Raw genomic sequence first — 12,668 nt, 5'->3', positions numbered from 1 at the left:
CCGTCTGCTTCGGCAGACCCTGGCATGGCATCCTGCCACAGGACAGAACCAACACCTCCTGAATTCAGTAATCTCTCCCAAAGAACCCCTCTGTTTGGCACATTAGAGAGGATGGTGAGAAACAGGTGCCAAAGCAGGTGAATGGAAACAGTTGGTTGTAGACCCCGGACAGAGGTGGCCACGGTCAGTGAGCGGAGACCCTCGCGTGCTCTCTGCATCCCAAGCCTGAGCGCGGGAGGGGCGACAGAAACTGTCCCCAGGGCATGTGGCAAGGAGAAATCCGCGAGGACTTGTGGATGGAGCACGCGAGATACGCCCACAGCCCCTGCGACTCTGAGGGGACAGCAAGCAGGGAAGCAGGGTCAGAGGTCCCCTGAGACCACGGACTCATCCGTGGGGGACATGGGGGGACGGAAAGCTCAGGAAACAGGACTGAGCGGGAACACTCTGGGGCCACCGATGGGCCCTCCAGAGACTTTGCAGAAGGTCCTGGTCCTGCTCCTGCTCCTGGGGCTGTGGGTCTCCTACTGCCCGTTCCAGTGTGGGCAGTCGGGATAAAACAAAGGCCCCTACGGTGCCGGCCACGACGCTGGCATCTGTGTGCACAGGCGCTCCCCCTTGGGGCCCAGCCGGCTGGCTCTCCCAACCAGACCCACCAAGCCAGGACTTGCCCACCTCATCCTCAACCCTCAGAGCACTCTCACCCCACACTGAGGGGCACACGGCACAGGGAGCCATGTGCCCGGGGTCTCTCACACACATACCACCTGCCCTCGGGACACGCGTCCCGCAAGCCACACGGCTACCGGCAGACGGAGAGGCCAGCCTGGCACGGAGGCCCGCCTCCCCACCGACCGTCACGCCCCTGGGGCCCTGGAAACACGTTTCGGGATATTTAACAAGATGGTGCTATCCAGTTCGAACTTCGTGTTACCTCAGACCCGCCCCAGCCACCTCCAGGGGCACCGTGACGCAGAACTACGTTAACTCCAGTTCACGTGCACTTAAAAGGCGCCCCCGGGGGCCTCTGGGGAGAAGGGGGGAAGAGTTTCCACGACACACAAAGGTGAACGTTTCGATTCCAAAAGGGGCTCTTTTATTGTCAGAGGACTTTCACCTCAACCTTCTAAACCTGTACAAAGACACTGAGGGCACAGAGCTCAGGTGACTGTGGCATTTGAACGTCCCGAAGGGCCTGAATGCTGACCACCGGTGCCTCACTCGGCAGCACTCCCCGTCCACAAGCCAACTGTCCCCAAGGGAAGCCCCTAGGCTTCTGAGAGCCTGCAACCCTAATGACACCTGCTGGTGACAGTCACAGGCTTTCCTACTTACTGCACAAGAACACAACGTTAAGTACTCAAGTTATATGACAATTTATATGCTGCCAACCTATCGAGGCTGGGCTGGATTTTCTAACCACGCCCAGGTCACTTCCTCTGTTGACACCCAGTGCAGGACGTCTCAGAGACCCGCATCACCTCCTCGACACGTTTCAAACTTTCCCCTTCGGTGGCATAAGCAATGCGTCCAGAAGTAAGGAACCCCCAAAACAGGAGAAGGTATTTGCAAAGCACTTATCTGATAAGCTACTAAATATTAATAACTCTTACAACTCAGTAATTAAGAGATAAATAATCCAATTTTTTAAATGGGCAAAGGACCTGAATAGACATTTCTCCAAAATAGATACACAAGTGGCCGCTAAGCATGAGACAGCAACGCCACTAGGCATCAGGGAAACTGCAAATCAAAACCGCGGTGCGCCAGCGCACTTCACAGAACAGGAGATGCAACACCGCAACGGCCACCGCAATGAAACACTCCGTGCCTGCCTAAGCCTGCCGTGACGAACACCACCGCTGAGGCCACAACCACAGAGACATGTTTGCTCAAGTCTGGAGGCCGGGCGTCCGAGAGCAGGGAGCAGACACCGCTGAGGGCTGGGGAAGGCTCTCTGCCGGGTTTGCGGACAGCCGCCTTCCTGCTGGGTCCTTGCAGGCAGAGGGAGAAGAAATACACTCTGGCGTCTCTTCTTACAAGAGCACTAATAGCATCATGGTGGCTGCACCCTCATGACCACGGCTAACCCTGATTAACTCCAAAATGCTCCACCTGCAAACACCGCCACGTTGGGAGCTAGGGCTTCAACACATGAATTTGAGGGGAAAATGATTCAGTCCACAGCATCACCCGTCAGGACGGCTACGACAGAAAAGACAGACAATAGCAAGCAGTGACAAGATGTGGAGACTGGAACCGCACACTGCTGGTGGCTCTGTGAAATGGCACAGCCACTCTGAGAAACAGCCTGCCGACTCCTCCCTAGGTTAAACGCAGGGTTACCAAATGACCCAAATTCAAAAACAAAGATGAAACAGAGAAATTTTCAAGTAAATGAAGGCTGACTGAATTCGTTATCCACAGGCCTGCAGTATAAGAAATGCAGACGGGTCTCCATCAGGCTGGAAACTTGAGTCTCCAGGAAAGAATGAAGAGCATCTGAAATGGTAAATAAGAGTGTAAGAATAAAAGAGTTTTCTTTCTTCTCATAATTCACTTAAAGGACAACTGACTCTGCAAAGCAGAAGTAAGAACTCTCTAAGGAGGGGTCTATAACACATATAAAGCTAAAAGGTGTGACACCACATGACGGGATAGGAGCAGGCAGTTGGAATGACGCTCTTGTAAGTTGATCACTGTGCAGAGTACGGACTGTGGGCAGGGACTCAAAATAGACCTGACTGGTGAAGGATGCTGCAGTTCGCCCCAGAGCAACCACACACACACACACACACACACACACACACACACACACACACACGTCAGGGAGGGTATGAATTGGAAAACAAATATCAACATGGCAACTTTAACCAAACTATATAAAAAATTGCATTAAATGATCCACAGCTGACATCACCATGGTAAGGAATGCTGACGTCAACCCCCCCACCCGAAGGAAACACTGACAGAGCATCACGCCTGCAACATTCCTGCCCAAAGCGCACAGTCACGACCCGCTCGTGAGAAAACACCGGACACCCCGGACTGAGGGACGGACATTCCACAAAGGTACACAATGTCAAGGTCAAGGAAGACAAGAGACAAACCCCGGGGCAGTGTCACGGATTGCAGGAGACTGAGAGGACAGGAGAACTAAATTTCACGTGAGACTCAGGGCTGGACTGGACTTGGGGCCACAAAAAGACATCAGGGAAAAGCTGGTGAAGCCAGAAGGACATCTGGGAAGCACGTGATCACACAGGAGCGAAGTTAACTTCCTGGGCTTGGTGACTGCGCTGCGGTTACGTAAAATGTTACCACTCGGGGAAAAGGAGCTGTTTTTGCAACGTTTCTGTTAGTCGAAAAGGATTGCAGAATAAACAGTTGAAAGATGGTATTAAATGTAAGCAGACTAAACAGGGCAATTAAAAGACAGAGACTGTCATATTAGCTAAAATCTAGAAAAACCCAAATGTCCGCCCAAAGTGAATTCAATGGTCAGACTCAGTTAAAAGGAACGAACTAGTAGTACCTCAAACAGCAAGGAAAAGTCTCACGCACACTCTGTTGAGCAAAAAAGTCCGACACCAAAAAGCTTGAAGGAAAAAGCCCCTGAGAATTCCAGTGTAATTCTGTCCACGTGAAATTCTGGAGCAGGTAAAACTAACCCAGAGCGACACCGGTCGCATCTGGGTTTGCGAGCGGTGCTGGCCTGGGCAGGCTGGGCGGGGGGCCGGGGCCTTCCAGGGGAGAGGCAACACCCTGCCCGGCGAGGCAGCTGCCTGCGCCCGTCCAGGGTTGTGGAACCGTGCACTTGACAACGTATGAATTTTACTGTACGCAATTTACACGCCAATCAAGTCGATTGAAAAGAAAAGGAAGCTGCCCTCTCCCCAGCCCGGCTGTGGGAATGCGGGCCGCACACGGAGCAGCGGAAGCGCGGTGTGGGAAGCGGAGTTTGACGGCGCGGCGCGAACGGGGCGAGGAAGCGCGTCCTCGGTGCGACGCGCGCTCAGCAGCGCCGCTCGACCGTCTCACTGCGAAGAAGCCATTTCGAAGCCGTCGGGCAGGGCTTCGAGCAGGATTCTCCGGACCTGGTGATTCTGCAGAACCGCGAGGTCGCTGAGGTCAGGCTCCTGCGGAGGCGCCGCGGCGTGGTCGTGACGCCGCCCCCGGGAGGCAGGCGGCGGCGCCCCCCCCTCCCCGCCCCCGCCCCCGCCAGGACCGAGCTCCCGCGGGGCCGCCCGCCACCGCACAGCAGCGCCCCCCGTGGGCGCTGAGAAGCGCAGGCGGCGGAGCGTCCCGGCGCCCGGCTTCTGCGGGCAGGGGCCTGCTCAGCGCTTCCCGCGTGCCCGCTTGTTTAACAGCCTCGAAGGCTCTGAACGGACGAGGACGCAGAGGGCCAGGGCGTTCGGGTGGCCGCTCCGGGTCACCCGCGCGGCGGCCGCCCTGCCGGGGCGCCTCGGCCGGGCCCCCGCGCTCCCTGCGCCGCAGGGCCGACTTCTCAAGCAGCGCGCGCCGGGTTAGACTCGCTCTTCCGTGACAAAGACACTCGCGTTCCTGTGAATGATCTTTTCTTGACATGCTTCCCAACGCCAAGGCAGTGAGACAGGAAAACATAATAAAACGGAAACAAAAACAAACCCAAGAAGCCCTGTGCTCTGGTTATAGGACATCACTTCCTTTCGATCCTCGGGGATAGGATTTCAGCCTCGCGAGACAAGCTGCCACAAAGTTTTCAAAGATTCTCTCCTAGAAACTGAGAACTAGGAAGACAGGTGCCAGGTGTGGATCTCTGTCGAGTCACCTGGGGCTGTGTTTTGTCAGTGGATTAAAAAAGCCCTGGGTCACCTTTCCACTCCGCATACCCTGCCAGGTGTGAGTGGTGACTTCCGCACACACTATTGCACGTAACCCTGCGACAGCTCTGAGACAGGCGAGGGGGTGGGTGTGGAGGTTACACTGCAAATCCACCTATGAATGAGGACAGGGAGCCTTGTCCACGGTCCCTAGGAGCACGGGGCAGACCCTGGACTTCACTTCGCAGGGGACCGCAGGGAGGCTGAGCACCCTCAAACATCAGGGTCCGTGGGACAGCTGGGCTTCGCCTAGAACTTCCGACCTCATTTCTAACTCTGTCCATGGATGTTCAACACGAGGTGACATGCGAAACACCCTCCCTACCGAGACAACAGACACGTTTCCCAGGGAGACAGCCAGGCAGGCCCAGGAAGTGACAACGGGTCACCTCAGTAAACAGTGGCCGGTGACATTACCATATTTCACCAAACCTAAGGAGCTACTGAAGCTGAAATGTATCAGCCACACCACTAAGAAGTAACGTGCTCCCAGTTAAACTGTGACACGTCAGCTTGAAGACACAGCCTGACCTCAGATACATGAAAACGCGTCTCGGTGTCGATGAAGTGCGGAAATTCAAGGCCAGTTTCTTCCAACTGGGGTCATAACCTTGTCAGGAGTCACTGGCCCATTAACTTATCAACACTGTTGAGCAGTGACGGCGCTGACCATGGGACCACCGGTGGGAAGGGAGGAACAAGGTAGAGGAAGGTATCGCCTGCCTTCCAGGAACCCCCTCTCAGACGGGGTCCTTCAAGGAAAATTCCAGGAGCCTTGTACAAGCAGCCGTCACAAAAGGAGACGAAAACATACAATGGAATAAAGACAGTCTCTTCAGCAAGTGGTGCTGGGAAAGCTGGACAGCAGCATGCAAATCTGCGAAGCTAGAACACCCCCTCACACCACACACAAACATGAACTCAGACTGGCTCAGAGACTTAAACGTACGACACGACACTATAAAGCTTACTTTGGATTTGATTTCACAGAGGTTACCTTTTCAAGAACAAGAAAACACAACACGTCAAGGTTCTGAGTGGCTTCAAACACGGGGGTGGTCTAGGCGTCTGCTTAGTGCAGGCCACAGACTTGTTTGGGGTGCGGTCAGGGACACCCCTCCTTCTCTGCCAGGGCCGTGCTCAGCCCCCAGCCTACGGGGCCCGTCAGAATCTCCCTACTGCCAGCACCCACTTCTTCCATCACAGCAGCCAGCCCTGAACACCTGTCCTCACCATCAGTGGTCATTCATGAGCTGGGACCCTCCCTTCCCAATGAGGTCACACTTCAGGGGACACAGTCCATGTCCACCTCCTTCCAGGACTGGCGAGCACGTGTGGACACAGGTTGGGGTTCTGCTGAGGCCCCACGGGGAGCAGCCGCTGTGTCTGTAGGTGCGGAGCAGTGGGGCAGGACTGGGGCCCAGGTTCTAACAGCCCCCGCCCCTGCTCCTGCCCGTCCCGGGCCTGGGGCCAGAGGTTCGCACACGCCGACCCTCACCACGACCGCCCTCTTCGCAGCGGCCACAGGAGACGGATATAAAGTTATGCTCCCGTTTACACGTGGGGGAACTGAGGCAGAGAGAAGCCCACCGCGATCTTCTACGTGCTGGTCACAGCCGCCAGTCCCACTCCAAGGCCCAGCCTCCACCACTTTCTACAGCCCGTGGGCTCCGGGCAAACCTGCCAGTACCACCCAGAACCACCCCTCACCCCATCACCAGCTCCTGGTCCTCAGCACATGCGACATTTCCAGTCCTACACCTAAATACAAAATCTCTCTCTCTCTTTTTTCCCCCCTAATTTCCTTTTCCTTTCTTTCTTCTTTTTTTTTCAGTGGAGGTGCTGGGGATGGAACCCAGGACCTCGTGCATGCTAAGCACGTGCTCTACCCCCGAGCTGTGCCCTCCCCCCAATACAAAATCTCTTTAAAGGTTTAATGACTCTGATTGCAGGCCTTGTACCCCAGACAAGACTGGAATGAAGTATTTAGTAATTCATTACTCAGAGTTTCCCAGGAGAAACTTCCTGATACGGGCGAGGCATATAATCTTAGAGATGAGTTCACGGAGGCGGCCCTAACCTCCCTCGGCAGCGGGAATCCCACCGTCTGGGGGAGTCTGCTGGGAAGAGAGATGGTGGGGGCACGATGCTCAGCATGCTCAGCAGCCCAGCAACAGGAGCAGCGCCCAGAGCTCAGGGCTGCTTTGTGTCCCCCCCAGCCCCCCTCCAGAGTCCGCTCTTGGAGAGGTGCGCAGAGCGAGACCCAGCAGCGGACAGGTCCCTGGGCTCGTGTCAGAAAAGCTTTGTTCTCACGGCTTTTGCTCCCCTAGCAGGGCTCAGGGCAAAGCTGCTGATCGGATGTCCAGATCACGCTGAAGTGACCTTCAGGGGCTCAAGTGTGTAAACCAAGAACCTACTCCCTGCAGCCCAGGCCTCGGGGAATCCAGCCCTGGCCCTTTATCAGCTGGTCAGACGGGAGTGACCTTGGAGGAGTTCCATTTCGGGGGTCCAAGGAAGCTGCAGAGGAGAGACGACACAGGGGCCCCCCAGGAACTCAGGCCCTGGCCCTCAAGTCCCGCAGCTGGAGACAGCTCACACCGGCCCAGGGGTGCTGACTAACCACAGGGGCCCCCAGCCTGAGCCTTTGGCCAGACCATAGGCCCCGGCGCAGGACCGTGGCGTGTGAAACAGTGACTGTGAAAGTAGCTGCTGCCCCACGGGTGTGGACGGACCCCCGTGACCGGCTGGCCCCCCCACCCCCGGGCCTGTCCACAGCAGAGGCGTTTCTCACACGGAACTGCTCAAGCTGCTGGAAACAATGTCGCATTAGAGCTGGCAGGGGCCTCTCACGCGACCCAGTCGACACCCCTGCGACAGGAGAGACAGCCCAGAAGAGACGGTGCAGGGCAATCCTCCCACCCCCGAAATAAGCCCCCCCCCCCCACTCACAAGAGAGCAGGGCATGCAGGAGGGCAGGGTTCTCCGGGGTTTGGAGGGTTGGGGTGCAAAGAGAAATTCTGAGAAAATACCCTTGTGTCTTCGGGCCTGTAGTTGTTCAAAGGGGACCCTGAGGCCTGGGCTGGGCTGGTGACAACGGCAGTCAGCAGGGGGTCTTGGTGGCAAGGACTGAACCGCGGTTTCCTGAAGCCTCTGCGCCTGATATGTGGAGGGATCTGGGGGAGGGCCTCCCGCCAGCACCAACCAGCCTCCAAGCCACCCAGGAGGGAAAGACTCGGGGAGGAAGCCGCCCGGGCAGAAGCAGGGAGGAGAGGGACCAACTTTGGAAAGTCTAGAAGAGAATTCAGGCAGTGCAGCTGGGAAAGATCCGACTGCAGCCACGGGGGCCCAGCGGCCAGCAGGGAGAGAGGGAGAGCCAGCAGGTCAAACTGGGATCAGGGGCTGGAGGCTTAAATTTAGCCAGGTGAGCAGAGCCGGGGGTGCTGGAAGGAGCAGCCATCACCTGCCCAGGCCGGTCAGCCTGTCCCCAACAGCAGGTCCACTTTCTGGGTGCCGCAACCTGCTGCCAGGGGGAGCTGACAGCCCGCCCCTTGGAGACTGGCAGGAGGCTGCTTCTGCGAAAGGCGGTTCAGTTAAAAGTTATACAGGTCCTTTCCTCGTCATCGCAGCCTCTGTTCCCAGCCCCTCTGCTGCGTTTCTCTGGACTCCGGATGCAGTTGAAAGACACTTAATAGAAACCAGCCAGGGATGCCCTGGGTGACAGTGAGGCCCCTCTGTCCTCTCCCCACCAGGGACTTCTAGATCTGTTGCTGCTGTGAGTCTTGAGAGACTTGAAGGGGCTACAAACACAGCACCAACCAACGAGCACTGAAAACCCTGAGGACTGTGCTCAGGTGTGGGGATGGCGCACAGGTGGCGTCTGAAGGCCTGTTTAGAGGGTGTAGGGGATAAACGGCAGGCAGTCTGGGAAGGAGCTGGGGAGGATGGCCCCGGGGCGGTGGGCAGGACGGCTTTGCAGACACACTGATGTTTATTTCAGCGAGGGCAAGGCCTAGTGCTTCACATGAAAACCTCCTCCCTGCTGGGGTTGCCGGCCTTGGCGATCCAGAACCCACAGGACCACCCTAGGAGTGGACGTTAGAACACGCCAGCCTGGTCTCCTGATCTTCTTCTTGGAGAAGAGCAAGCAAACCAACAGAACCTTTCAGCTGCCACCGGGGGAGACCGGGGGAGACCCACAGGTGAATACAGCCCCAGATGTTTCCTTTTCACAGCATATGGCTCCCAGCAGTGTGGCTTAAGCTTTGGAGGTAGGCAACTTTTTAGAAAAGGATTGTTTCAAGCAGATAAGACACCCTTGGAGACATGAGCACCACCAAAGGACTGAAGAGGGAGTGGTTTCAGACACGCTGAGCAAATGCCAACTTGCCCACTCATACTGGAGCATGTGAGGAGTCAGCACCCGGGAAAGTGGGCTGGTTCCTGCCCCCTCACCCCCACTGCCCGCAGGTAGACCCCCAGGCTTCCCACCCCCACGGCTTGTTTCCTCTAGGAAAGGGAGGGGAGCTGCCCTTGCCATCTCTGCAGGTCCCTTGCTCCCCGAACCCCCACCCCACCCCTTCGGGTGCGGAGACCAGGCGCAAGTCTGCCTCTCTCCTTGGGCTCTGGACTGGACCTCAGCCCAGAGAGCCGGGCCACCTCACCCCCCTCGCCAGCATGCGCAGGGCTCTGAGCACTGCCTGTGTTCCCAGAAGACACACCTCCTTCCTCTGCTATTTATGACCACAAATCTGTGTTTCTGAAGACAGAAAAGATGCTATTTTGAGATAGAGGAGACCACCGCTCAGCCTTCCACCTCTCACAGGTTGGCGGGTCTGTGGGGACAGGCATGTGGGCACGAGCTTGGGGCCCGGCACCCACTCATCCACACCTGAGACTGGGGCCGCGCCTTTGATGAGCAGACGCCACACCTGGACCAGACAGCAGCAGAGGGGCAGGATTCGGGAAAGGGTCCCCACTGTCCGAGGGCGTGGCCACTGCTCCCCAGCCCCTGTGTTGCCGTAGGGCCAGCCACAGAAGGGGGTCACCGTAGGCTTCCATCCCTTTGCCTGCGTGGGTGCTGGTATCTGACCAGGAGTGTGACGCTGCCCCGCTGACCCAGAGTTTGCTGCACCCAACTGACGGGTGGCACGGCCATCCCACCACAGCTCTGCCAGATGGGCACCTCCTTGGCCGCCCGAGCAGTTCCGGGCACTGGTAACAGAATCCCAGCCTTTCTCCTCCAAGAACCAGGCTGAAACTCTGCCCAGGGTGGCAGTGGCTGAAAGCTGTTACCAAGTGGCCGGGTGGCAAAGCAGTGAAGATTAGGCCCCGGGGAAAGTGGAGAGCAAACTCGCCATCCCAGCTGGCAGCCACCTCGACTTCCCTCTCTGCTCGGAGCAACCGCTTCTCACTTACACACTGCACGACCTCTCACAGCGACCTGCAGGATGAAACATCTGGGAAACGTGGCCCTGACTGGGGTGCGTGGCCAAATATCCCCCGCGGCTCCACGGGAAGACAGGGAGAGGCCATCCTGCGCTTCTCCCGGGCCCCGCGGGCTGGGGTGGAAGACGCAGGGGGAGCGGGGGTTCAATGAAAGAAAACAGAAAACTCGGAAGACTGGCCGAAGACCTGCTCGGGCTTAGGCAGGAATTCAGGCACCAAACTAGCATGGCTCGCGGGGGTTAAAAGAATCCAGATGCAGCCCTCGCCACAGTCTGGCGGGTGCGGAGAGCAGCCCCCGGCAGCGGACCCCAGCTGGGGCCGAGCGAGCCAGGAAAAGCGCGCGGGAAGCCCGGGGGCTCGCGGCGCGGGGCCGGGGCCGGGGCCGAGCCTGCGCGCCTGGGGGCGGCTCCCGAGCTCCGCGGTCGCCCTCCCGGGGACCGAAAGCGGCGACGCCCGCCCGCCGGGAGGGCGGGGACCCTCCCTACCTGCCCGCTGGGGGCGGCCTGGGCGCGGCGAGAGCCCGAGGCCCCAGCTTTGTTCGGCGGCGGGGACCCCTTCCCCTGCGGGCTCCCCGACCCCGCCGCCCTCCCCCCGCCCCGGCCCTGCAGACCCGCCGCGGGCAGGGCTCGTCGTCCCCGGGGGTGGGTGGAGGTGGGGCCCCTCCCGGACCGCGCCTCCCCGCTCCGGACCTGGGCGCCCCGACCGGCCCGCGGGCGCGGGGAAGTTGGGCGGCGGGGCGCGGGCTCCCGTTCTCCGGCCGCCGCCGGGCTTACCTGCGCGTCCGCAGCTTGTCAGGCCCGCGGGCTCCGGCTCGCTCTCCGCCCGGCCCGGCCCTTCCAGCGCCCGCGGGGCCGAGGCGGCCGGGGACGCCGACTCTCTGCGCTGCGCTCCGGTCCCGCCGAGCGTCCGCCGGGCCCCGGGGGTCGGCCGGTCGCCCCCGCGGAGCCCGCGCGCCCTGCCCCGAGGGCTCCCGCGCGGCGCCCGGCCCGAGCGCGGCGTGGGGAGGCGGGGCGCGGGCGGCGGCGGAGCGGAGGAGGCCGGGCCCTGGCGCCGGGCTCGGGCCGCCGGCTGCGCGCTCCTCTCCGCCACGGCCGGGAACTTGGGCCCGAGTTGGCTGCGGCGGTGGCGGCCGCGGCTCCGAGTGCAGGGCCGGCGCCGGCCAGCGGGTCCCGGGCCCCGCGCTCCGCCCCGCGCCTCCTCCCCGCCCCCGCTGCGCCGCGCCAACCCGCCCCCGGGGCTCCTCCCGGGCGGGACCCGGCCTCGCACCTGCCTCCGCCGCCCCGCGCGCCCTCTTCTCCTCCGGCCCCGACTCCCGGGCGCGCGTGGGGCTGCCGCCCCCCCCCCCCGCCCCGGAGCCCCGACGCCCGCCCCTGGCCCCGGCCCTCGCATACCCACCGCCCCTTGTTCGGAACTCGACCCGGTCCTCCGGGAGCACCTGGGGACTCGCCCGCGCCCCTGCCCGGAGCCCCCAACTCGGGGGCTGCGGGGCTGGAGGGTCTGGGAGCGGACTCGCTTATATCAAACCCTCCACACGCTCTCTCCTCCCCTGAACCCCCCCCTCCCCCAAGAAGTGGAGCGATATGTTACTCCTGCCTCGTAAACCCACCGTCCCCTCCTGGTCCCGGGCCGCTTTCCGACAGCGCCCAGCGGAGCAGTCCCTGGGACGCGGAACGCTGGTGCGGCGGGGACACAGCGGAAACGCGGTCCCAAGTGGGAGCTGTGCGTTCCCGCTGCTTCTGGGACCGCATGAGGGCTGCATGAGTCCCCAGTCACTGGAGGGAGTACGTGCCTGAAAAGACACTAGCGCCGCAGCTCAGACGGATGCTCAAACATTTTTACTGAGGTCCCCAAGTCTGGGGAGTAAGCTGCCACCCACACTGCTGCTAGATGGAGCAGTGAGGTCCCACGGAGGCAGAGCTCAAAGTCCAGCCCTGGCCCTGTTCCAGACCCTAGTTACAGGGCACCAACTGAGAGGGCCAGCATGGTCGAGGCCTGCCCTCCAACTGCCTTTTCTTTTTCTTTTTAGGTTCTGAAACCCCCTTCTCTTCCCTGAACAGGAGGTCGCCCTGCTTAAAAAATTGCCTTTGAATTCAGTACAGTGAGAAAAAACAAAACAAAACATAACAAAAAACAATAACGATAGTTGAAGGCTTGGCCTTTTCTTAATTAGTAACCAAACAGGGTGCCAGCCTTCTGCTTTCAGTTGGGGAAGGAGGGACCAGGACCCTAGCGCACTGGGCTGGCAGTAAGGAGCCACTGTCCTCTGGGTTTTACAGTAAGGAGAGTAGGAGCTGTTCTAGCAAAGACGAGACTAACTGGAGGACAGTCTTCCTCGGAATTGTGCCAGCCTGGCCGGAGGCT

General features: G+C 59.7%; 1 protein-coding gene across 1 annotated transcript in view; it reads right to left on the bottom strand.

Annotated features, from left to right (window-relative positions):
- WNT5B (Wnt family member 5B) overlaps positions 1–11,478 on the bottom strand; it is a 78,579-nt gene extending 67,101 nt beyond the window's left edge. Inside the window, exon 1 of the mRNA XM_032473496.1 lies at positions 11,081–11,478. The gene's annotated coding sequence lies outside the window, so the exon portion shown is untranslated. The remainder of the gene's footprint in view (positions 1–11,080) is intronic.
- Between the last annotated feature and the right edge of the window lie 1,190 nt (positions 11,479–12,668).

The sequence above is a fragment of the Camelus ferus genome, chromosome 34 (genome assembly GCF_009834535.1).
Source record: "Camelus ferus isolate YT-003-E chromosome 34, BCGSAC_Cfer_1.0, whole genome shotgun sequence".
NCBI lineage: Eukaryota > Metazoa > Chordata > Mammalia > Artiodactyla > Camelidae > Camelus > Camelus ferus.
This window is presented reverse-complemented; position numbering and strand designations above follow the sequence as displayed.